Source organism: Halichondria panicea, chromosome 3 (genome assembly GCF_963675165.1).
Source record: "Halichondria panicea chromosome 3, odHalPani1.1, whole genome shotgun sequence".
NCBI classification, from domain to species: Eukaryota; Metazoa; Porifera; class Demospongiae; order Suberitida; family Halichondriidae; genus Halichondria; species Halichondria panicea.
Window position 1 is genome coordinate 2650315 of NC_087379.1, and position 26548 is coordinate 2676862.

General features: G+C 38.4%; 3 long non-coding RNA genes across 4 annotated transcripts; all 3 read left to right on the top strand.

Annotated features, from left to right (window-relative positions):
* The first annotated feature begins 1049 nt into the window (after positions 1-1049).
* On the top strand, positions 1050-10307 carry LOC135332951 (uncharacterized). Its single transcript, XR_010393694.1, has 3 exons — positions 1050-2571; positions 7978-8339; positions 8475-10307. It is a non-coding gene; the product is annotated as an uncharacterized LOC135332951 (long non-coding RNA).
* Positions 10308-13865: 3558 nt separating this feature from the next.
* On the top strand, positions 13866-26492 carry LOC135333239 (uncharacterized). Of its 2 annotated transcripts, none has more exons than XR_010393786.1 (3): positions 13866-14162; positions 21560-24959; positions 25014-26492. It is a non-coding gene; the product is annotated as an uncharacterized LOC135333239 (long non-coding RNA). The 2 variants fall into 2 exon arrangements; XR_010393787.1 differs by lacking the exon at positions 13866-14162 and adding an exon at positions 18013-18124.
* Positions 18800-20137, top strand: LOC135333240 (uncharacterized). The gene is made up of 2 exons (XR_010393788.1): positions 18800-19634; positions 19756-20137. It is a non-coding gene; the product is annotated as an uncharacterized LOC135333240 (long non-coding RNA).
* Positions 26493-26548: the final 56 nt, after the last annotated feature.

A 26548-nucleotide genomic window follows, 5' to 3' on the forward strand; every position in this document is an offset into this window, starting at 1 on the left:
AGGTATCATTATTTCCAGTTACCCATCAATTAGAAACAATCTCTGCACACATGCACAGAGCAGCAGCTGACCGAGGTGAAGGTGATGGCACAGAACAGGAACCTATTGGGTAGTATACACGCCGCCCTCCAGTTCATCACCAAGTATACTCGGCAGGCGTTTGTATATACCCCTTCCCTATAGTGGATAGGATAGCACCTATGCTCAGCAAGAGAGCTCTATAACGGTTAGGCTGTCACTTAAAAGCGTTTGCTACCAGCTGCTGATGCAATTTGTTACCTGTATACACATGCATATAATTATGATAACTGAAGTCTGAAATAAGTATTGCCACACTGTTTTCCTTTCATCTTAGAGGTCAAAATGCAACAAGCCGACATATACAACACACAATGCCACTACCTAAAGCAGCCGTCTCACATGTCACACAATACACAATGCCACTATACTTTAATAAGTATAGTAGTAGATCTATCACATGACACAGCAACTATACTGTAGGTAGTGACATTGTGTGTTGTGTGTCAGGTGATACTGCTAACACAATGCCACTACCTATAATTAAAGTAGTCCTCTCACATGTCACACAATGCAACTACTGGAGTTTGTAGAATCTTTAATGCAGCACATGAATAAAAGTGTTAAGCATAGTGCGTTCCTTATAATAATAATTATGCACTATTATGCTCATATATATAAATTTGTTGCCCAGTGAGTGGGCGATCAAAGCAACCGAGTGCTCTGTATATGGCATATTGCATCACTATTATACCATAGCAACCATAATTATATTGCTGTGTGTGTAAATGCAGTGGATGAAGTCTGCTTTTTGAGTTATGACCCATGCACCCTCCCTTTTTGAGGGCTAAATGTGTGAATAGCCCACATATGCATGACTTCCACAATGCACAATGCACGGGAATAACCCGTGTATTGTGCATTTTGATACCATCTGTCCGTTTACACTTAGGGGATTTATGCTATAGATTGGTATACATGCATGTATGCAGGTATGTGTCTTAAATGTATATACACGTCAGTTACTGAACAAGTCAAATGAGATGGCTTGAGATTGAGTGTGCAGGACTGAGTCATGTATTCAGGTGGAGTCTAGTCCCGCTATATTCGGATTAGCGAAGGTCTACTGCAGGGGGGCCGGACAGCATCACACGAGCAAATATTTCTGCTGAGTCAGGCAAGATTTTTTACATTGAGTTCAATGTGAAATTTGTCAACTAAATTACTCATTATAAATTACTCTTACCGGTTTCCCTCATTTTAACTAGAAGAATCAGTTTATACTCAGCGTTAATTTGAGGTTTAGTGAGCCTACAGTCTCGAGTCAAAGCCTCGTGTACATCTAGGTTCGAGCTTTTTAGCTTCTAAGCGACAATGAAGCTTTAACATCAAATCTACCTCATTGTGTTGAGGCTGCATCCATGGTACAAACACAGTGCTATCACATCCATGCAGGTGAGTAGACTCAGACAGACAGACAGACTGATCGCGACTATTATATACCACGTGGCGCCGCGGGTTAATAATGGTGATGGTAAAATGCCAAGCATGTTGACATGGAATTGACAAATAGTGTAGGTGCAAACATTAGAGTTGGATAAGTGGAAAGGCCTGAAGAAAAGCAAGTCGAAACGCCAAATGAGCACACTTCTTTGATAAAAAATAGAATTCTCAACATTCTACTGGTTGTGATCAAGCGGAAGGTACAACAAGCAGGAAAAATAGTGGTATATTGGTGATTTGACAAGCCCGGTTACAGATATTGCAGATCAGAGCGCTACCGGTAGTGGAGTTGATAAAAAAACGTATTAGTTTTCCGATATCTTAAATTTCATTATTGATGACCTATGCTATTTCTGTTTATTCTTATTCCCATCAACTCTGCCATCAAAAATGCTCCTGAACGACTCTTTAGCATCAACCAACGTGACATACAATCTTTACAATACTGAGCTTAGATCAAAAAATTTATGTTCAGCACTTGTATATGCGTTGCTTTAATTTTTTGCTGCATGTTTGCTGTCCTAGCAGTGATGACTGCATGCATGGTCCTGCTTATAGTGAGTGCTGTGTTTTGGGAGTACAATCTGTACACATTTGGTATAGTGTACATGCGTGTATGTGAAAAAATCTTGTTAACACTTCTATTTCAGGGTAAATAAACAGCAGCATTAAAGATTTGCAATTACAACTGGTTTGTACCACAATAGTGTGTCGGATAGCTCTGGCTTATCTACTGCATGCTCTCACACTGAGTTTCATGCACACACACACATGCACACACACACACACACACGCACACGCACACACACAAACTTCCCAGAGCTCAGCCATTTCCAGTCGGACACCTTTATTATATTCTCCTATATAGTGCCCTAGTGGCTGAGTTACATTATGACTCGGGCGGGGATTACGGGAATGGATGGTGAGGGGTATGCAGCTGCTCAATTTTCTAGAGAGAGAGAAAGAGAGAGTGAACTATCGTTTTTTGTGGCTCAAATTGTTGGTATTCCACTCACAAGTACACCCTCAACAGGTTCACTATCACCACTGGTAAGTGATATTTAGTTCTATTTACGCTCTTATAATGCTGAATCACTGACTTCCTTGCCCACCACCATAATTATTGCTGAACCTGCATGCCCTTGCTTATATTGAAGCTCCAAATTGTTATGTGCATGCATGAGTGGTCATTCCAGTATGTGTGTATATTCACATGCATTCCAGTGTTACTAGTTGCTCCATGCAGCTTCAGATTATTCCCTTGCATGTAGGTGTTGATCGTTTGGTTGGTATATTGGCTCTGTGATCCTATTTCTCACTCTATAACTGCTTGTGGGATTGTAAATTAGTTTAATTTGTATTTCTATATCACGTCTTTTGTATCAATTTCAATTTCTGTGAGTGCATTTCTACTGTCTGATATATATAGGAATTGACATTCATTTGATACTTCGAACTGCACCTCAGCGCAATTAAGCAAACTCTTTGGGTGCTCTATACAAGTGTTCAGTGTTGCGATGATAATGAGTATACAGACAGGAGATGGGGTAGCGCTATACATGCTGACAGAGAAACCATGAAAATTCCTTGTTACATGCACATTTATAACTTGTGCATGGTGATGTAAGACAAATAAACTAATTGAAAAGCTCGTGGGCTTGATGGTATCACATGCCTTACATCACCACACAAGTCATAAATGTAACAGGGAATGTTCATGGTTCCTCTGTTAGCATAATTATGATATCCACATGTATATATACATAATAATGTATATGTGGCCAAGCAAATTGATTCTTAACAGCTTGTTACGACATGCAGAATCATTAGTAGCATTTTTTTAGTATCGTCGTTTATTATTGGAAAATGTTCATGGCGTTTGCATGTACTATGGTTGAGGCTTGATGTAGTTGTTGTCACATGCATTATTCATGAGCATGAACTTTGATTTGCTGTGTACTTGTCCAACCTTTAATTGTGTGGTGTGCAGAGAAATGCATGCATGCATGCATATACCATTGTCAACTTATAAACGCTCTTAAAATAACATGGCCACAAATCAGTTGACAATTCATTTTTAATGGCATGCACGTGCTGTTTAGCCTATACCCACCCATACAGTGTGTATTCACTGGATGTTAGTTTAGTGTTATGTCCATGAATGATTATAATGCTATTGGATATATTTTACCATGGAAATGGTGTGATTTGAACATGCAACTATAAGGCTCACAAAGAAATTAGCCAGGCTGAGTGTTAACATATTAATCTATAATCTTCTAGACTAAAGCCAATATGAGATATTTAGCTAACGTGATTTTTGTCATCAGTCTTGCTTCATATGCGAATTCCCTACCTCTTGGAAATGCTACAGATGGTGCGGGTGTAGCAAATACGTTTGGTTGCGAGCCAGGAGAAATTAAGTGCTCGAAATGCTTCGATGTGCTCGTTAATGAAATTATATCAAGTGATCGAAATCGATACAACTTGCAGCGTATTTTTCCATCTGATACAGCAAACCCAGTTTTTATTGCAGTGACATACTACTTTACGAGAAACGTGTCTGCATGGAAATGGCTCCACTGACTATTCTCTAACCTCCCCCAACCAAACCTGGTTTTGGACTCAGTCCACTTTCTACTTGTTCCAACCAGTTGAATCTCTCCAGTATACATCTCTCCTGTTTTCTGATCCATCTCTATACATAAGTCAAACGTCTCCTTGTATCTTGAACCAAACTGCATGGAAGCTGATGTCGATATGCTCAAGTTTCTCACCCAAAGGGTAAAAAGCTGCTATATAGCTGCATGTATACAGTGAGTAATTTTTGCCGTAGATATAGTGTAACTTTATTTTCAGTTAAAGATCTATGCCATGGAACAAAAAGTTGCTGCACGGCTAGATATAGCATCCAACGGTTTTTGGGGAGGAACATTTGAACGAACTTACTTCGATGTTAGAGTATACCCAACCCTCCTCCGCATACAGAAAGCATGAAAGGATTAAAAAGCGGGCCTACGAACAAAGAATAAGAGAGATCGAACACGCCACCTTTACACCACTTGTACCGTCCGCCACAGGGGGGTTAGGTAATGAGGCCAACACGTTTAATTTACAAAAGACTGGCATCACTACTGGCAACCAAATGGAACTATCCCTACAATAGTATAATGTGCTGGCTAAAATGCCGACTATCATTCCCTCTTCTCCGATCATCAATCATGTCCATTAGAGGACCAAGATCCTGATAACCCCTACAGCTGTGGGCCTGGTAAACTCTAAATCTAACATTACAACATAAACTATTTTCACTTTTGGAATTTTTCTACCATTGCTATAAATAGCAGAGCTCTATACGCTTATATCTGACTCACAAGCTGGCTAGAAAGTGAGCAACCAAGGAAAGCAGGTGACCCTAACTGGATCTATATCATACTATTATGTTACAGTTCATTTTACAGTTCATTTACATATTGAAAAACATTCATATTGACCAGGAACTTGGAATAAAAGGACCTATCTATGTCTCAGCACGATCAGACAAGGTAACAGCATGCCCAGAAAGTCCTTCTAGATGGATATTGCCAGCTATATTAGCTATCCTGCACTGTACAAGCTAACTAGCTCGCGCTCATAGATAAACAAAATTTATAGCTGAATCATAACCGTCGCATAATTGGAAAAGCGCTTTATAAAAAGCCTGCAGTTGAGCATGCGCTTAAAATAAAGATACGCTTATAGTCGAGTAAGCGCTAATAATCCAGTTTCTATACAGTATTATTATACATGTATAATTATGTACCTTTCAAGTAGTCTTTATTATAATCAACTGATGTTTTAGTTAGTCCATGCATTATGTAGACGGCTATATAGTACATATCTACACTGCACATGTGCAAACCTGACTCATGATTGACCATGTATAATTATTCTATAACTGATATTATATACTGCATGACTTCTACTGCATGCACGTATACATGTGCAACCCATGAAAATATTCGTGATTGTGTAAAATGATGAGCTTCCTGGTTTTATAACTATATACAACAGACCACATGCAGTACTGATTGTATCGAAGATACCTATGACTTGGAATTCTTGTATAAATGTTATACTGGTAGACCATATACATCGAGTGTTAATGAGCTCGAGAATGATGATCATAGTAAACTATTTAGCATTCAGTTCGACAAAGAATGTGCATTGTGACCTTCTTTTTGGTGCTAAAATAGCTTTGATACTTATAATAAGTTTGCTGCATGTTGTTGAATCATTTGCCATCGAATTTTCTGTCCTGAGTCCTGACTAGGCCTGTGCCAAATATTCCGAAATAATTTTTGGCACTGTGAAAACAGTTTAATGATATTCATTGAGTTGCACATGCGCAGTAGCTCAGAACACGCCCATATTTTACATGGCAGTAAACCGGTTTATGAGCTGAAGAATGCAATTAGCGTTGATTACTATACTACTTACGTCAGTAAGTGTGTAGGTTTCTCCTAGCTGGTATATACTCTCTCTGGCATGACTGCTGTTCTATACATACATCATCATGTATAGCGTGTCTATATATAATGTAAACGAACATGCATGCATGTAGACACAGTCACTAGATCGATATCGATATATTATTAAGTGTATGTGTAAAATTGCACTCATGCGGCAGTGGGTGGAATGCTCTGACACTCATTGAAACTCTCAGGATACCCTCCAGGGTATAAATTCCATGTAACCTGCTAGGGTTTACATTAAAATTCATGTACCCTAAGGGTACATTGGCTGTGGTCAGTCTGAAGCCCTCCTTTCACTAGGCCAAAAAAAGTTTTAGCATAACAGGTGTCTAAAGAATAATATGCATCAATGTCAAACTTTTGGTAAAGATCATTACATTAAATTTTGCATAACTATGTTCACATGGCAAAAAATGGCTGAAGATGCAGACTCATAAATCAGCCGCCGTTCTTTTAATTAGGGATCAGTTCAAATCAGCGAGATAACACTGAGAATCATAGTATGTCTTGAGTCAGTTGTGTGTTATGTTTATTTTTACATTGTTATGTCACATTTTTGTAGAATAATCGGATTTTTTATGGGAATAATGGGCACATTTTTCAAGAATTAAAGAATAGAATAATGGGTGGGCCTATGCCTCCACGCTTTAATTAAAGACCTTCTCTTTTAAAAAAAGACTACCAAGACAAAATTTGTGGAAAGCAAAAAATGTGCGGATATCTGAAGTTGTAAATGTGGTTAATTGTCAAGTGCAAGCACACGCATACAAAATTATGTGCACAGTGCACATGCACGGCAGGGTTCAAAGAGTGTTTACAACTACTACTCAGTTGTAAAAGGGTTGGATAACAGCTTCTAATTGTCAATAGGTGTTCATAGTACAAGCTAGCCTCGACCCCCGGCCGATCCGTCTCCAATTGAAGTTTGTTCTATTAAAAAAAAATCGGCCTGGGACCGAGGCTAAGTACAAGCTATACCCGCAGTGTATTGTTTATTATTGTACTACCTCGTGCAGTTCTATGTATTTCCTCGGGGAATACATACAACTACTACTCAGTTGTAAAAGGGTTGGATAACAGCTTCTAATTGTCAATAGGTGTTCATAGTACAAGCTATACTCGCAGTGTATTGTTTATTATTGTACTACCTCGTGCAGTTCTATGTATTCCCTCGGGGAATACATAGAACTACTACTCAGTTGTAAAAGGGTTGGATAACAGCTTCTAATTGTCAATAGGTGTTCATAGTACAAGCTATACCCGCAGTGTATTGTTTATTATTGTACTACCTCGTGCAGTTCTATGTATTCCCTCGGGGAATACATAGAACTACTACTCAGTTGTAAAAGGGTTGGATAACAGCTTCTAATTGTCAATAGGTGTTCATAGTACAAGCTATACTCGCAGTGTATTGTTTATTATTGTACTACCTCGTGCAGTTCTATGTATTCCCTCGGGGAATACATAGAACTGCACGAGGTAGTACAAATCCAATATACACCCTTGATATCCATGGTACAACTATTACATGTACGTCACGTGTACATGCCTAACCCTAACTTATGTGTATGCTGTGAATTGACTAACATATAATTATACATCGAGCTAGTGCATGTATGTGTATAATGAGATCATAGTAAACTATTTAGCATTCAGTTTGACAATGAAATGTGCATTGTGACTTCGTTTTTGATGCTAAAAATAGCTTGATCCTTATAATAAATGTGGCATTGACAATAGCACGTGGTATATATAGTTTTTGTCCAGGGTGTGAGCAGAACACTAGTTTGCAATTGTCATGTCTGAATCCAAATACCTACTCTTTCTAGTAGTACTAGTTAGTGCTAGTAATGCTGTTAGTGGTGCACCTGTGAATATTGCTCCATGCAGTAGTGACTGAAAGTTCTGGTCATGAACCTTTACCTCAGTGTGACCCATGCAGGAGAGGACAGTTGTTCCCAGTGTTACGATTTGCTTGTCAACGAAGTGATTATAAGCAACAAAAACCGTTATAATCTCCAAAAGGTTTTCTTTCCTGCAAACTATTCTGACCCTGTGTTTGTAAGGGTTACCTATCATTTTACTCAAAACCCAGACGGTCCTACAGACTATTTGGAGGAAGGTTCAACTCAAGTATAGTTTTGGACGGAATCGACATTCTATCTCTTCCAACCAATAGCAAGTTTGCAGTTCACTTCTCTCCTGTTTTCTGACACAACGTTAAGTTCAAATAAAATCGATTTGTATTTACAGCCAAGTTGTGAAAACAGTAGTATCGATATGATGCAGCTACTAACTCAAAGGGTAAGTGAATTATTAAGAAAATTGCTTCAATTGGTGGTTTTATACATTGATTATAGGCCCTGCATGTAATCCAGTAATTAGCAATAATAATAATATTATATGTCTCTTAAAACATTTTGTTCTTCAAAATTACAGTTAAAGTCGTATACAGCTATGCAAACTATTGCTGCTCCAATTAGCGATGATTACGATGCAAAAGGAGAGAGCTTAGAAACATTGTTAAAGTTTCACAATGGTAGTTATATCGATGGAGGTCAACATCTTAGCTATTATACATTTGCTTTCCACTTTGTATTCCCATTTCTTGGAGTTTTGTTCGTTGCGAATCTGCTACATCATTTTGTAGAAAACAATAAACTTATTTTTGTGAGGAGTGACAAGTCTGCAGACAATGACAGCCATGGTCTGGGAGAGTTAAAGATTTCAACTGTCAATATGACTGTATATATCAGTGTAACTTGTTGTTTTCTTTTTGTGCTTTTTGTGATTGTACTTGATTGCATTGGAGTCAATAAACGGGTCTTCTTTGTACAAGACGAAATTTATTATTTTCCCGAAGCAAAGAGTGGAAATGAGTCATCTGTAATGACTCTAATCCTGGAATTTAGTGTACCTGGTTTGATGCTTGCTGAAGATTTGCTTGTACTCGTTTTAATGTTTTTGATGTGTATACGCAAGTTGTGTACTCGTACTAAATCTACTGATAAACAGTGTTGTAAAGGATGCAGCTGCTTAGGACAGTCGTGCAAGTTGTCTTTAGGATCCAACAAGAAGTGGTACAACATTATAATGGGGCCAATTTCTTGCTTGCTTATCCATTCATATCATATCCTGGTGGGATTCATTCATACACCACACCATGCAACAAGCATGCTGGTTTTCTACGGACTTATGATTGTTACTTTTATCTTAACATTAAAGGCTGCCTATTATAACTTATTTAAGTTGTACCAATGGCACCAGAGGCAGTCCACATGTAACTGTATTTGCAGGATATTGTTTTGTCTTTGGCCTTGTGTTATCGATGAGGATGAAGGTCAAGGGACAATCGTGGAGAATGACAGTGAAGGGACAATCACGCGCGAGTGGAATGAAGAGCGTGAGAGGCAATCCCGATGTAACAAAATCTGCAGAGCAATAGTTTGCTGTTGTCCTATTATGAAGGAAGAGGAAAGTACTCAGACGGGTGAAAGTAATCAGGTGGATAAAGGTAAATGCTGTTATTGCCCTTTTGTTATTAAAAAGAAAGAAGATGAGGAAGCTAATTGCATCAAAAGGTCTAAAACTAAATGTGCACGCTGTTGTTATTCAAGTTTCTTGATTTTTTGTTTCTATTGGTTTTGCCGGACTAAAAACAATCAACATTGTTGTGCCCTACTGCTCATCTTTGGTTTGTCTATCTTGACAGGCTTGGTTTTTGTTTATATAGCATTCCTGTTTATCTTAGTGCCAATCAACCACGTTATTGATGATGCACCAGCACGAATCCTCAGCATCAACCAGACCATAGTTATTCTCTTTGGAGCTGCCATAACTTACAAGATTTACCAAGATAGGAAGTTTGAGACGTTTCTCGACTACTTGGTGAGAGCTGTCACCAATAAAGATAAAATAGAAGATCGTCACTTCAAGGACATTAAAACAGACGCCTGGGAAAAGATGAGCCGTAATGAGAGACGCAAAGAAGTGGCTTACGTTGCTCTTAGTGCTATGTATGAAACAGCCAAAGTTATACCTAACAACGCAGGGTGACTGATTGAACACTTAAAAACGCTATTGAAGTACAATGGCTATAGACTACTACTGATTCGAATCGTATAGAAACTCTTTTTAACTATGTGTTTTAAGTGTGTTGTCACTCCATAATAGCTGTTCTAGACTGTACTTGTAGCCTTTTGTTTATACGGTAGTATAATATATTGTAGCTAATTTATCTGTCATTCGGTTGAGATCTGTTGCTGCAGTGTTGAAACAATAATTATAACCATAAACGAGTCAAAAGTCATGTTGCATGGTTAAGAATAATGGTGCCTAAAAAGTCCTATTACTATACATAATGGTATTCTCTTCTGGTTTGTATTACCATTCCTTGCTCACATTCCAAATAACGGTGTCGTCTTCACAGTGAACACACTCATTACATAAGAAAGGTTCAGCTATACTCTAAGCATATAAATTATAGGCACTTAGCCTTTGTGCACGTGGTTATAGTACTGTGGTTATAGTACTGTGTGTGGAGACTTTTGACTGTTCAATTTATGCACACCTGCATGCACCATCGAAGTAATTACGAGCTACGAGCTTGAATGTTAGCAGATCGGCTGTTGCAAACCTTATACACACTGTGCTCGTTTTGGGCACGTCAGCGTGTTACTAACCCTCGCCTCTCCATTGACTAATTGATTGTAGCCATACACAATCTTCTAAATCTGATGGTTTCACACCCAAGGATGTGTATTCAGCCTACCTCATGATTTTTAAGGTACCATTATTTCCAGTTACCCATCAATTAGAAACAATCTCTGCACACATGCACAGAGCAGCAGTTGACCGAGGCGAAGGCGATGGCACAGAACAGGAACCTATTGGGTAGTACACACCCTCCAGTTCATCACCAAGTATACTCGGCAGGCGTTTGTATATACCCCTGCCCTATAGTGGATAGGATAGCACCTATGCTCAGCAAGAGAGCTCTATAACGGTTAGGCTGTCACTTAAAAGCGTTTGCTACCAGCTGCTGATGCAATTTATTACCTGTATACACATGCATATAATTATGATAACTGAAGTCTGAAATAAGTATTGCCACACTGTTTTCCTTTCATCTTAGAGGTCAAAATGCAACAAGCCGACATACACAACACACAATGCCACTACCTAAAGCAGCCGTCTCACATGTCACACAATACACAATGCCACTATTTTAATAAGTATAGTAGTAGATCTATCACGTGCACAGCAACTATACTGTAGGTAGTGACATTGTGTGTTGTGTGTCAGGTGATACTGCTAACACAATGCCACTACCTATAATTAAAGTAGTCCTCTCACATGTCACACAATGCAACTACTGGAGTTTGTAGAATCTTTAATGCAGCACATGAATAAAAGTGTTGAGCATAGTGCGTTCCTTATAATAATAATTATGCACTATTATGCTCATATATATAAATTTGTTGCCCAGTGAGTGGGCGATCAAAGCAACCGAGTGCTCTGTATATGGCATATTGCATCACTATTATACCATAGCAACCATAATTATATTGCTGTGTGTGTAAATGCAGTGGATGAAGTCTGCTTTTTGAGTTATGACCCATGCACCCTCCCTTTTTGAGGGCTAAATGTGTGAATAGCCCACATATGCATGACTTCCACAATGCACAATGCACGGGAATAACCCGTGTATTGTGCATTTTGATACCATCTGTCCGTTTACACTTAGGGGATTTATGCTATAGATTGGTATACATGCATGTATGCAGGTATGTGTCTTAAATGTATATACACGTCAGTTACTGAACAAGTCAAATGAGATGGCTTGAGATTGAGTGCAGGACTGAGTCATGTATTCGGGTGGAGTCTGGTCCCGCTCTATTCGAATTAGCGAAGGTCTACTGCAGGGGGGCCGGACAGCATCACACGAGCAAATATTTCTGCTGAGTCAGGCAAGATTTTTTACATTGAGTTCAATGTGAAATTTGTCAACTAAATTACTCATTATAAATTACTCTTACCGGTTTCCCTCATTTTAACTAGAAGAATCAGTTTATACTCAGCGTTAATTTGAGGTTTAGTGAGCCTACAGTCTCGAGTCAAAGCCTCGTGTACATCTAGGTTCGAGCTTTTTAGCTTCTAAGCGACAATGAAGCTTTAACATCAAAATCTACCTCATTGTGTTGAGGCTGCATCCATGGTACAAACACAGTGCTATCACATCCATGCAGGTGAGTAGACTCAGACAGACAGACAGACTGATCGCGACTATTATATACCACGTGGCGCCGCGGGTTAATAATGGTGATGGTAAAATGCCAAGCATGTTGACATGGAATTGACAAATAGTGTAGGTGCAAACATTAGAGTTGGATAAGTGGAAAGGCCTGAAGAAAAGCAAGTCGAAACGCCAAATGAGCACACTTCTTTGATAAAAAATAGAATTCTCAACATTCTACTGTTTGTAATCAAGCGGAAGGTACAACAAGCAGGAACAATAGTGGTATATTGGTGATTTGACAAGCCCGGTTACAGATATTGCAGATCAGAGCGCTACCGGTAGTGGAGTTGATAAAAAAACGTATTAGTTTTCCGATATCTTAAATTTCATTATTGATGACCTATGTATGCTATTTCTGTTTATTCTTATTCCCATCAACTCTGCCATCAAAAATGCTCCTGAACGACTCTTTAGCATCAACCAACGTGACATACAATCTTTACAATACTGAGCTTAGATCAAAAAATTTATGTTCAGCACTTGTATATGCGTTGCTTTAATTTTTTGCTGCATGTTTGCTGTCCTAGCAGTGATGACTGCATGCATGGTCCTGCTTATAGTGAGTGCTGTGTTTTGGGAGTACAATCTGTACACATTTTGGTATAGTGTACATGCGTGTATGCGAAAAAATCTTGTTAACACTTCTATTTCAGGGTAAATAAACAGCAGCATTAAAGATTTGCAATTACAACTGGTTTGTGCCACAACTAGAGCACTAAAGTGCAAACCCTCGGCTGGTGACATGATTATAAAGAAACCAGAAGACTGATATAATGCAGTGCATATAGTGATGTTGTTATCATCATCATGCATGACTTGCACAGCAACTCAGGAGCAATAAAACTAAACCAGACTGGAGGCATGCTGAAACATTTGAGAACAGGTAGTAGTACTATAAATATATGCACTGTGGATTAGGATCACAGCAAAGAAGCATGGAGTCTCAGAGAAGTATGGCTCCAGGTCCTGCATGGATCCCAGTCAGCTTAAAGCAAGCTTTCTGGTTTAGTGACCCTGTTCCAATATTGTTCCTGGTATATACAGCTTTCTACTTTAGTGACCCTGTTCCATTGTTTCTGGACCTGGTACAGGATCACTTCAGTTATAAGTAACGCATGTGCAAGTTCTGTTCAAGCTACATTTTGCTCGCTTTTATTAGACAACGAAGCTTTAACACCGAAAGCTGCCACTATTAGAAGTACTGACTTGTTGTGTGGAGGCTACCCATGCTGTAAACGCAGTGCTAGAGCATCCAGGTAAGCAGACCCAGTCACAAGCTTCTTAGCTTTTGCTCGTTTTTATTTGACAACGAAGGTTTAACATGAAATTCTGCCACTATTAAAATTAATAACTTGTTGTATGAAGGCTATCCATGCTGTAAACGCAGTGCCATGGCGTGCAGGTGAGTAGACTCACACATTACAAACAAACAAACAGACCAACGGACTACTATACCCGTGGCCGCCCACGCGCGCCTCGGGTAATAATGTGTCGGATAGCTCTGGCTTATCTACTGCATGCTCTCACACTGAGTTTCATGCACACACACACATGCACACACACACACACACACGCACACGCACACACACAAACTTCCCAGAGCTCAGCCATTTCCAGTCGGACACCTTTATTATATTCTCCTATAGTGCCCTAGTGGCTGAGTTACATTATGACTCGGGCGGGGATTACGGGAATGGATGGTGAGGGGTATGCAGCTGCTCGATTTTCTAGAGAGAGAGAAAGAGAGAGTGAACTATCGTTTTTTTGTGGCTCAAATTGTTGGTATTCCACTCACAAGTACACCCTCAACAGGTTCACTATCACCACTGGTAAGTGATATTTAGTTCTATTTACGCTCTTATAATGCTGAATCACTGACTTCCTTGCCCACCACCATAATTATTGCTGAACCTGCATGCCCTTGCTTATATTGAAGCTCCAAATTGTTATGTGCATGCATGAGTGGTCATTCCAGTACGTGTGTATATTCACATGCATTCCAGTGTTACTAGTTGCTCCATGCAGCTTCAGATTATTCCCTTGCATGTAGGTGTTGATCGTTTGGTTGGTATATTGGCTCTGTGATCCTATTTCTCACTCTATAACTGCTTGTGGGATTGTAAATTAGTTTAATTTGTATTTCTATATCACGTCTTTTGTATCAATTTCAATTTCTGTGAGTGCATTTCTACTGTCTGATATATATAGGAATTGACATTCATTTGATACTTCGAACTGCACCTCAGCGCAAGCAAACTCTTTGGGTGCTCTATACAAGTGTTCAGTGTTGCGATGATAATGAGTATACAGACAGGAGATGGGGTAGCGCTATACATGCTGACAGAGAAACCATGAAAATTCCTTGTTACATGCACATTTATAACTTGTGCATGGTGATGTAAGACAAATAAACTAATTGAAAAGCTCGTGGGCTTGATGGTATCACATGCCTTACATCACCACACAAGTCATAAATGTAACAGGGAATGTTCATGGTTCCTCTGTTAGCATAATTATGATATCCACATGTATATATACATAATAATGTATATGTGGCCAAGCAAATTGATTCTTAACAGCTTGTTACGACATGCAGAATCATTAGTAGCATTTTTTTAGTATCGTCGTTTATTATTGGAAAATGTTCATGGCGTTTGCATGTTACTATGGTTGAGGCTTGATGTAGTTGTTGTCACATGCATTATTCATGAGCATGAACTTTGATTTGCTGTGTACTTGTCCAACCTTTAATTGTGTGGTGTGCAGAGAAATGCATGCATGCATGCATATACCATTGTCAACTTATAAACGCTCTTAAAATAACATGGCCACAAATCAGTTGACAATTCATTTTTAATGGCATGCACGTGCTGTTTAGCCTATACCCACCCATACAGTGTGTATTCACGGGATGTTAGTTTAGTGTTATGTCCATGAATGATTATAATGCTATTGGATATATTTTACCATGGAAATGGTGTGATTTGAACATGCAACTATAAGGCTCACAAAGAAATTAGCCAGGCTGAGTGTTAACATATTAATCTATAATCTTCTAGACTAAAGCCAATATGAGATATTTAGCTAACGTGATTTTTGTCATCAGTCTTGCTTCATATGCGAATTCCCTACCTCTTGGAAATGCTACAGATGGTGCGGGTGTAGCAAATACGTTTGGTTGCGAGCCAGGAGAAATTAAGTGCTCGAAATGCTTCGATGTGCTCGTTAATGAAATTATATCAAGTGATCGAAATCGATACAACTTGCAGCGTATTTTTCCATCTGATACAGCAAACCCAGTTTTTATTGCAGTGACATACTACTTTACGAGAAACGTGTCTGCATGGAAATGGCTCCACTGACTATTCTCTAACCTCCCCCAACCAAACCTGGTTTTGGACTCAGTCCACTTTCTACTTGTTCCAACCAGTTGAATCTCTCCAGTATACATCTCTCCTGTTTTCTGATCCATCTCTATACATAAGTCAAACGTCTCCTTGTATCTCGAACCAAACTGCATGGAAGCTGATGTCGATATGCTCAAGTTTCTCACCCAAAGGGTAAAAAGCTGCTATATAGCTGCATGTATACAGTGAGTAATTTTTGCCGTGGATATAGTGTAACTTTATTTTCAGTTAAAGATCTATGCCATGGAACAAAAAGTTGCTGCACGGCTAGATATAGCATCCAACGGTTTTTGGGGAGGAACATTTGAACGAACTTACTTCGATGTTAGAGTATACCCAACCCTCCTCCGCATACAGAAAGCATGAAAGGATCAAAAAGCGGGCCTACGAACAAAGAATAAGAGAGATCGAACACGCCACCTTTACACCACTTGTACCGTCCGCCACAGGGGGGTTAGGTAATGAGGCCAACACGTTTAATTTACAAAAGACTGGCATCACTACTGGCAACCAAATGGAACTATCCCTACAATAGTATAATGTGCTGGCTAAAATGCCGACTATCATTCCCTCTTCTCCGATCATCAATCATGTCCATTAGAGGACCAAGGTCCTGATAACCCCTACAGCTGTGGGCCTGGTAAACTCTAAATCTAACATTACAACATAAACTATTTTCACTTTTGGAATTTTTCTACCATTGCTATAAATAGCAGAGCTCTATACGCTTATATCTGACTCACAAGCTGGCTAGAAAGTGAGCAACCAAGGAAAGCAGGTGACCCTAACTGGATCTATATCATACTATTATGTTACAGTTCATTTTACAGTTCATTTACATATTGAAAAACATTCATATTGACCAGGAACTTGGAATAAAAGGACCTATCTATGTCTCACATTCTCTCAGCACGATCAGACAAGGTAACAGCATGCCCAGAAAGTCCTTCTAGATGGATATTGCCAGCTATATTAGCTATCCTGCACTGTACAAGCTAACTAGCTCGCGCTCATAGATAAACAAAATTTATAGCTGAATCATAACCGTCGCATAATTGGAAAAGCGCTTTATAAAAAGCCTGCAGTTGAGCATGCGCTTAAAATAAAGATACGCTTATAGTCGAGTAAGCGCTAATAATCCAGTTTCTATACAGTATTATTATACATGTATAATTATGTACCTTTCAAGTAGTCTTTATTATAATCAACAGTTAGTCCATGCATTATGTAGACGGCTATATAGTACATATCTACACTGCACATGTGCAAACCTGACTCATGATTGACCATGTATAATTATTCTATAACTGATATTATATACTGCATGACTTCTACTGCATGCACGTATACATGTGCAACCCATGCAAATATTCGTGATTGTGTAAAATGATGAGCTTCCTGGTTTTATAACTATATACAACAGACCACATGCAGTACTGATTGTATCGAAGATACCTATGACTTGGAATTCTTGTATAAATGTTATACTGGTAGACCATATACATCGAGTGTTAATGAGCTCGAGAATGATGATCATAGTAAACTATTTAGCATTCAGTTCGACAAAGAATGTGCATTGTGACCTTCTTTTTGGCGCTAAAATAGCTTTGATACTTATAATAAGTTTGCTGCATGTTGTTGAATCATTTGCCATCGAATTTTCTGTCCTGAGTCCTGACTAGGCCTGTGCCAAATATTCCGAAATAATTTTTGGCACTGTGAAAACAGTTTAATGATATTCATTGAGTTGCACATGCGCAGTAGCTCAGAACACGCCCATATTTTACATGGCAGTAAACCGGTTTATGAGCTGAAGAATGCAATTAGCGTTGATTACTATACTACTTACGTCAGTAAGTGTGTAGGTTTCTCCTAGCTGGTATATACTCTCTCTGGCATGACTGCTGTTCTATACATACATCATCATGTATAGCGTGTCTATATATAATGTAAACGAACATGCATGCATGTAGACACAGTCACTAGATCGATATCGATATATTATTAAGTGTATGTGTAAAATTGCACTCATGCGGCAGTGGGTGGAATGCTCTGACACTCATTGAAACTCTCAGGATACCCTCCAGGGTATAAATTCCATGTAACCTGCTAGGGTTTACATTAAAATTCATGTACCCTAAGGGTACATTGGCTGTGGTCAGTCTGAAGCCCTCCTTTCACTAGGCCAAAAAAAGTTTTAGCATAACAGGTGTCTAAAGAATAATATGCATCAATGTCAAACTTTTGGTAAAGATCATTACATTAAATTTTGCATAACTATGTTCACATGGCAAAAAATGGCTGAAGATGCAGACTCATAAATCAGCCGCCGTTCTTTTAATTAGGGATCAGTTCAAATCAGCGAGATAACACTGAGAATCATAGTATGTCTTGAGTCAGTTGTGTGTTATGTTTATTTTTACATTGTTATGTCACATTTTTGTAGAATAATCGGATTTTTTATGGGAATAATGGGCACATTTTTCAAGAATTAAAGAATAGAATAATGGGTGGGCCTATGCCTCCACGCTTTAAAGACCTTCTCTTTTAAAAAAAGACTACCAAGACAAAATTTGTGGAAAGCAAAAAATGTGCGGATATCTGAAGTTGTAAATGTGGTTAATTGTCAAGTGCAAGCACACGCATACAAAATTATGTGCACAGTGCACATGCACGGCAGGGTTCAAAGAGTGTTTACAACTACTACTCAGTTGTAAAAGGGTTGGATAACAGCTTCTAATTGTCAATAGGTGTTCATAGTACAAGCTAGCCTCGACCCCCGGCCGATCCGTCTCCAATTGAAGTTTGTTCTATTAAAAAAAAATCGGCCTGGGACCGAGGCTAAGTACAAGCTATACCCGCAGTGTATTGTTTATTATTGTACTACCTCGTGCAGTTCTATGTATTCCCTCGGGGAATACATACAACTACTACTCAGTTGTAAAAGGGTTGGATAACAGCTTCTAATTGTCAATAGGTGTTCATAGTACAAGCTATACTCACAGTGTATTGTTTATTATTGTACTACCTCGTGCAGTTCTATGTATTCCCTCGGGGAATACATAGAACTGCACGAGGTAGTACAAATCCAATATACACCCTTGATATCCATGGTACAACTATTACATGTACGTCACGTGTACATGCATAACCCTAACTTATGTGTATGCTGTGAATTGACTAACATATAATTATACATCGAGCTAGTGCATGTATGTGTATAATGAGATCATAGTAAACTATTTAGCATTCAGTTTGACAATGAAATGTGCATTGTGACTTCGTTTTTGATGCTAAAAATAGCTTGATCCTTATAATAAATGTGGCATTGACAATAGCACGTGGTATATATAGTTTTTGTCCAGGGTGTGAGCAGAACACTAGTTTGCAATTGTCATGTCTGAATCCAAATACCTACTCTTTCTAGTAGTACTAGTTAGTGCTAGAAATGCTGTTAGTGGTGCACCTGTGAATATTGCTCCAGTAGTGACTGAAAGTTCTGGTCGTGAACCTTTACCTCAGTGTGACCCAGGAGAGGACAGTTGTTCCCAGTGTTACGATTTTCTTGTCAACGAAATGATTATAAGCAACAAAAATCGTTTTAATCTCCTAAAGGTTTTCTTTCCTGCAAACAATTCCAACCCTGTATTTGTAAGGGTTACCTATCATTTTACTCGAAACCCAGACGGTCCTACAGATTATTTGGAGGAAGGTTCAACTCAAGAATGGTTTTGGACGCAGTCGACATTTTATCTATTCCAACCAATAGCAAGTTTGCAGTTCACTTCTCTCCTGTTTTCTGACACAACGTTAAGTTCAAATCAAATCGATCTGTATTTACAGCCAAGTTGTGAAAACAGTAGTATCGATATGATGCAGCTACTAACTCAAAGGGTAAGTGAATTATTAAGATAATTGCTTCAATTGTACATTGATTATAGGCCCTGCATGTAATCCAGTAATTATAATTATGCTATATATGTCTCTTAAAACATTTTGTTCTTCAAAATTACAGTTAAAGTCGTATACAGCTATGCAAACTATTGCTGCTCCAATTAGCGATGATTACGACGCAAAAGGAGAGAGCCTAGAAACATTGTTGAGGTTTCACAATGGTAGTTATATCGATGGAGGTCAACATCTTAGCTATTATACATTTGCTTTCCACTTTGTATTCCCATTTCTTGGAGTTTTGTTCATTGCGAATCTGTTGCATCATTTTGTAGAAAACGATAAACTTATTTTTGTGAGGAGTGAAAAGTCTGCAGACAATGATAGTCATAGTCTGGGAGTGATAAAGATTTCAACTGTCAATATGACTGTATATATCAGTGTTACGTGTTGTTTTCTTTTTGTGCTTTTTGTGATTGTACTCGATTGCATTGGAGTCAATAAACGGGTCTTCTTTGTACAAGAAGAAATTTATCATCCAAATGCAAAGAATGATCGAAATGAGTCTGTAATGACTCTAATCCTGGAATTTAGTGTACCTAGTTTGATGCTTGCTGAAGATTTGCTTGTACTCATTTTGATGTTTTTGATGTGTATACGCAAGTTGTGTCCTCGTACTACTATTGTGTGTTGTAACGGATGCAGCTGCTTAGGACAGTCGTGCAAGTTGTCTTTAGGATCTAACAAGAAGTGGTACAACATTATAATGGGGCCAATTTCTTGCTTGTTTATCCATTCATATCATATCATGGTGGGATTCATTCATACACCACACCATGCAACAAGCATGCTGGTTTTCTACGGACTTATGATTGTTACTTTTATCTTAACATTGAAGGCTGCCTATCACAACTTATTTAAGTTGTACCAATGGCATCAGAAGCAATCCACGTGTAACTGTGTTTGCAGAGCATTGTTTTACTGTTTTCCTGTTGTTATCGATGAGAATGAAGGTCATGGAACAATAGGCCATAGAGCCACAAATTATTCATTTACTTTCATGAACACTTCTGTAACAAAAATAATATTATTACCATTTGTACATTGTGTTTTTTGCCGGAATAAATCTAGTCAACATTTGTGTACCCTAGTGTTCCTCTTTGGTTTGTCTATTTTTACAGGTTTGGTTTTTGTTTATATAGCATTCCTATTTATCTTAGTGCCAATCAACCACGTTATTGATGATGCACCAGCACGAATCCTCAGCATCAACCAGACCATAGTTATTCTCTTTGGAGCAGCCATTACTTACAAGATTTACCAAGATAGGAAGTTTGAGACGTTTCTCGACTACTTGGTGAGAGCTGTCACCAATAAAGATAAAATAAAAGATCGTCACTTCAAGGACATTAAAACAGACGCCTGGGAAAAGATGAGCCGTAATGAGAGACGCAAAGAAGTGGCTTACGTTGCTCTTAGTGCTATGTATAAAACAGCCGACATTAAGTAACAGCGCCGGATGATTGTTTGAACACTTAAACACTATTGAAGTACAATCATAACTGGTTCAACTAGACTGTACTACTACTGATTCGAATCATATAGAAACTCTTATGTTTTAAGTGTGTTGTCATTCCATAATAGCTGTTCTAGACTGTACTTGTAGCCTTTTGTTGTAGCTAATTTATCTGTCATTCAGTTGAGATCTGTTGCTACAGTGTTGAAACAATAATTACCTTTTTGAGGGAATTTTTCCTAAATATGAAATGGCCCACATGACTTCCACAATGCACAATGCACGGGAATAACCCGTGCATTGTGCATTTTGATACCCTCTGTCCGTTTACACTTAGGGGATTCATGCTATAGATTGGTATACATGCATGTATGCAAATCAATAGGTATGTTTTAAATGTATATACACGTAGGTTACTGAACAAGACAAATGAGATGATGCTTGAGATCGAGTGCAGGGCACTGTCTGAGTCATGTATTCAGGTGGAATCTGGTCCCGCTCTATTCGGATTAGCGAAGATCTACTACAGGGGGACCAGACAGCATCACGCGAGCACAAATATTTCTGCTGAGTCAGGCAAGTTTTTTACGTTGAGTTCAATGTGAAATTTGTCAACTAAATTACTCATTATAGGCCACACCAAATTGATCTTATGTTTCACGGACTTTTAATCTCCAAAAACAGACCAGGGTGGCAGGAAAAAAATTGATGAATATCATTATAAAACCACAAACAGAGTCACAACACACCACAAAAAGTCACTTTAGCGCAAAACATTACAACATTTTGCTAGATCACATGGCTATTCTGACCTCTGACATGACCACTAATTGGTTAATTTTTTGGGGCATTCTGCAAAAATATGACCCGAAAATCTGTGAAACATAAGATTAATTTGGTGTGGCCTTATAGTTCCTCAAACTTCTAGGGAGTGTATAGCTTCCCAGTACTATATATAGAAGTACCTTGCCCAGACCGGCTGTGATGCTGCACAAGCTGATCATGAGAGTTATCGACAGTAGAATCTTCTTAGCTCATGCAGTCTGTGTGACCAGTATCGTAGCGCACAAACCTTGCTTACAATCTCAAGGATAGCTTCAACTGTGGTACAGGGGCTTGCAAAACCTCCTTTCTATAAACCGATTTCCCCCATTTTAACATGACACACTTTAACACTCCTAAGACTATTGGACAGTTTGGAATGAGACTAAGAATTTAAGTAACAGTTCATCTTTGTCCGACCCCCCCCCGGCCCCGTAGCTATATAAAGTAACGATTTAAACTGCAGAAAAACTACTATGCAAACAGTTTGGCCTCGAATTCGAATTCTTGCCTATAATTTATAATTATAGCGCAAAGTAAAACAATAAACATAATGACAGAGAGCCAACAATTGAAATGAGGATGTACATGACACTCAAACTCACTAGTGCATTGGACGCTTTGTTTTCTACATTCTCTTCCTTTTCAGACATTGTTCTGAAGTGCTCAAACAATTGTTTCTGGTTATACAGATGATAAAGATGATTGCCAAAAGAAATATTACAGAACGATAGTCACGATGTTACCAAAAAGGCCATTGCCATTTTTGCCTTTTTGTAGTCGAGTTATCAAATTTCTCCCTTTTCGCACATATCCAAAAGGCGAGCGTTCACTAATCAACTTTTTTTCATCGCCGGCTCTATAATGCAAAAAGCAAATTTAAGAAATTAGCATCACAATAATTATTATAATACTCATCTATGATTTACTCATTTGGTTCTTATTACAACTATTCCACTTATTAAACTGTGTTCTAGATGTTCGAATTAAATTCTTGGTCCATTTTCGTGCACTCATTTCACATTCTCATTCACAACCCTCATCACGCTTCTGCTGTCATGATATTCTATGCAATTATTGTTGTTGTGTTCGTTGTTGCATATAGGACTACGTATGTATAACAACCTTGTTTACTGTTACAAGAGATGTTCAAAAAAGAAAAGGCGCATGAAAAAAATCAAGATGCAATGTTATTTACGCACATTTTTTCGTATTCAGATTCCCAAACATTCTTACTAATGGTGATCAAGGTGCTTTAACTAAAATTAATGTACAAATAAGAACAACTATATATAGAGCACTGAAGTGCAAACCCTCGGCGTTAATTTGAGGTTTAGTGAGCCTACAGTCTCGAGTCAAAGCCTCGTGTACATCTAGGTTCGAGCTTTTTAGCTTCTAAGCGACGATGAAACTTTAACATCAAAATCTACCTCGTTGTGTTGAGGCTGCATCCATGGTACAAACACATGCAGTGCTATCACATCCAGGTGAGTAGACTCAGACAGACAGACAGACTGGCCGCGACTACTATACTACGTGGCGCCGCGGGTTAATAATGGTGATGGTAAAACGCCAAGCATGGTTGACATGGAATCGACAAATAGTGCATGTAGGTGCAAACATTAGAGTTGGATAAGTGGAAAGGCCTGAAGAAAAGCAAGTCGAAACGCCAAATGAGCACACTTCTTTGATAAAAAATCGAATTCTCAACATTCTACTGGTTGTGATCAAGCGGAAGGTACAACAAGCAGGAACAATAGTGGTATATTGGTGATTTGACAAGCCCGGTTACAGATATTGCAGATCAGAGCGCTACCGGTAGTAACTATATAAAAACCTCAGCGCATGCAAGCAAACTCTTTATGAGGGTGTTCTACAGGTGTTCGGTGTGGTTCGACCCACTGTTGCCATGATAATGAGTAATGTTCATGGTTCCTCTGTTAGCATAATTATGATATCCACATGTATATAATATAAAATTATACATAATTATGTATAATTATGTGGCCAAGCAAATTGATTCTTAACAGCTTGTTACGACATGCAGTAGCATTTTTTTGCAGTGTAGTATTGTCGTTTATTTTTGGAAAATGTTCATGGCGCTTGCATGTACTATGGTTGAGGCTTGATGTAGTTGTTGTCACATGCATTATTCATGGCATGAACTTCGATTTGCTGTGTACTTGTCCAATCTTTAATTTTGTAGTGTGCATAGGAATGCATGCATGCATATACCATAGTCAACTTATAATAACGCTCTTAAAATAACATGGCCACAAATCAGTTGACAATTCATTTTTAATGGCATGCACGTGCTGTTTAGCCTATACCCACCCATACAGTGTGTATTCACGGGATGTTAGTTTGGTGTTATATCCATGAATGATTGTATATATTTTACCATGGAAATGGTGTGATTTGAACATGCAACTATAATGCTCACAAAGAAATTAGCCAGGCTGAGTGTTAAGATAATCTATAATCTTCTATAGACTAAAGCCAATATGAGATATTTAGCTAACGTGATTTTTGTCATCAGTCTTGCTTCATATGCGAATTCCCTACCTCTTGGAAATGCTACAGATGGTGCGGGTGTAGCAAATACATTTGGCTGCGAGCCAGGAGAAATTAAGTGCTCGAAATGCTTTCATGTGCTCGTTAACGAAATTATATCAAGTGATCGAAATCGATACAACTTGCAGCGTGCCTTCTTCCCATCCGATACATCAAACCCAGTTTTTATTGCAGTGACATACTACTTTACAAGAAACATGTCTGGAAATGGCTCCACTGATTATTCTCTAACCTCTCCCAACCAAACCTGGTTTTGGACTCAGTCCACTTTCTACTTGTTCCAACCAGTTGAATCTCTCCAATATACATCTCTCCTGTTTTCTGATCCATCCCTACGCGAGTCAAATGTTTCCTTGTATCTCGAACCGAATTGTATGGAAACTGATCCCGATATGCTCAAGCTTCTCACCCAAAGGGTAAGCTAATAGATCTAGCATATAAAAGTGATTTGTCTTGATGTTTTTTTGCAGCTAAAACTCTATGCCATGGAACAAAAAGTTTCTGCCCGTATTTCTGATGTGTACGATGCAAAAGGAGAGAGTCGCAAAACACTGGAAACCTTCTATAAAGGACAAAATCCGCTAGTCATCCAGGGGAAACATTTAACAAGATATACGATAAGTTTTCATGTAGTTTTTCCAGTATTAGTAATCGTATTTTTAGGATTTTTGTTCCATCACTTAATTGAGAACTACAAAATAAATTTTTTTCACCATTTTCGAGTAAAATTTGGTAGCACTGGTGACGATAATACAAATAAGGCAAATGACGATAATGCAGATGACGAAAGAAAATGGAAGCCAAACATTTCCTCAAAAAATTTGTACATTTATATCGCTGTATTTGGTTCTTTGACCTTTATCGTATATGTACTTGTCTTAGATTGCTTGGCTGTGGGTTATAGAAATACAAGAGAGCTTGGAGACATTTTCTTCAAGCAAACGACACGTGATCAGTTTAACAATGAAAGTGTATTCTATTTCGAAGCTGAGTACGCAATCCCACACATAATGTTTGCCTATGATATGTTCATCTGTCTAGCAGTTCTTTTTGGGCTAACCTGTGTCTGCTGTGGATTGAAAAAGAGTTGGTACTATGTTCTGCTTGGACCTTGTTCCTGTGTTGTTGTTCATTCTTACCATATTCTTGTCGGCTACATACACGCTCCTCATCATGCTTCTGCCATTCTCATATTTTACGCAATTTCTGTTCTTGTATTTGTTGTGACATACCGAACTGCGTACTACAATATTGTGCAATGTGCTAAGTGTTGTAAAAAAGGTGATGCTATGTGCTGTGACTGTTGGAAAAAAAGGTTTAATAGTGTAGACAAAGATTCTGGTGGCAACTGTTGTATCAGTAGAAAGTTTACTTATTGGGAAGCTGGTTTTGGTAAATCTCTGATACACAATTGTTTATTGTGTATGTTGGTGGTGTTATCGTTAATTATAGCTGGAATTTTGGTGTATGTGGTGATTCTTTTTCTCATTGTTCCTATCAACCTTGCTATTGATGAAGCTCCCACTCGACTGCTAAACATCAATCAGATGATTCTCGTGTTTACTACTCTTGCAATTACTTACAAACTCTATCGAAATAAGAGCAACGGAACAATCCTGGACCAACTGGTGAAAGCCAATACGAAAAAACTGAAAGAAGCTGCTGCTGCCGGAGAGTATGAAACATGGCAGAATAAGTCTGATAAACAGATTGAAATGGCAGAACTACTTCTTGATGCTTTACAAGCAATTAAGAAATAGGAGAGAGAAGGATTATCGTGTATTGTGACTGCGAAACCATTGAATTAGTTTATAGAGTAGTGAATAATTTTTATAGATCTCCTAATTTTTGTAGCATAGCCAAGTCTCTTGTACGAGTGCTCAATTTTTGAAACTGTACAGGTAAATATTAAAGTGTTTATGAGGTGTTTCATTAGACCTATACCCAAAGTTCCAGCAGTGAATACATGTATAGGCTTGAAACGAGTCGATCTTGAGCTGTTTAT